At 63.2% G+C, this 638-nt stretch overlaps 1 protein-coding gene across 5 annotated transcripts in view; it reads left to right on the top strand.

Annotated features, from left to right (window-relative positions):
- The window catches only part of PDE1A (phosphodiesterase 1A), a 480,938-nt gene that overhangs the window by 408,586 nt on the left and 71,714 nt on the right, over positions 1–638 (top strand). The window lies entirely within an intron of this gene.

Here is a 638-nt window from a genome sequence, read left to right as displayed (position 1 = left end):
CGCGCGGTCACCCACACTCTGGGCCCACTTCCCGCGCGCCTTCGCCCGCGCTCGGGCCTGTGCCTCGCGCCTCCCGCGCGCCTTCGCCCGCGCTCGGGCCTGTGCCTCGCGCCTCCCGCGCCCACACTGGGGCTATACTCACGTTCCTCATGCTCACGGCTCAGGCAGCCTCAGCCTCACCTGGCCCCAGACTCCTTCTAGGGTCCTATGCCCGACTCGGGCCTCTCACAATTGGGGCTCAGGCGGCCTTAGCCTTACCTGGCCCCCCAGACCCACCTCTTCAGGCCTACGCCCCACTGGGCTTTTGCCTACGCACAACACTGCTCTTCTGAAGTCACCCCACTGGGCTGGAGTCGGGACACACCAAAACGCAGCACCTCCTGCAGCACTAGGAACACCTCTTTCTACTGGGGGAGCTCCCTTGAGGCCTCCTCCACCCCTTCAGCCTCGCCCAGTCCTCCGGTTCGCAAACGCAACAACTAACAGAAACTCCAAACCATAAGCCTACTGGCTGAAACACAAAATAAGCCTGCTGGCTATACCCTCCGTTAAGCGCCACCCTGACTACTCTCCATCTCCCTGTCAGGGCTCTCTCCACTGCGTATCATAATGCTGATGCTCGGGTGGTCGGGCTGCTC

The sequence above is a fragment of the Gavialis gangeticus genome, unplaced genomic scaffold (genome assembly GCF_001723915.1).
Source record: "Gavialis gangeticus isolate Ggan-Ray unplaced genomic scaffold, GavGan_comp1, whole genome shotgun sequence".
Lineage (NCBI taxonomy): Eukaryota > Metazoa > Chordata > Crocodylia > Gavialidae > Gavialis > Gavialis gangeticus.
Note: the sequence above shows the minus strand (reverse complement) of the source record. Positions and strands in the feature narration are given on the sequence as shown.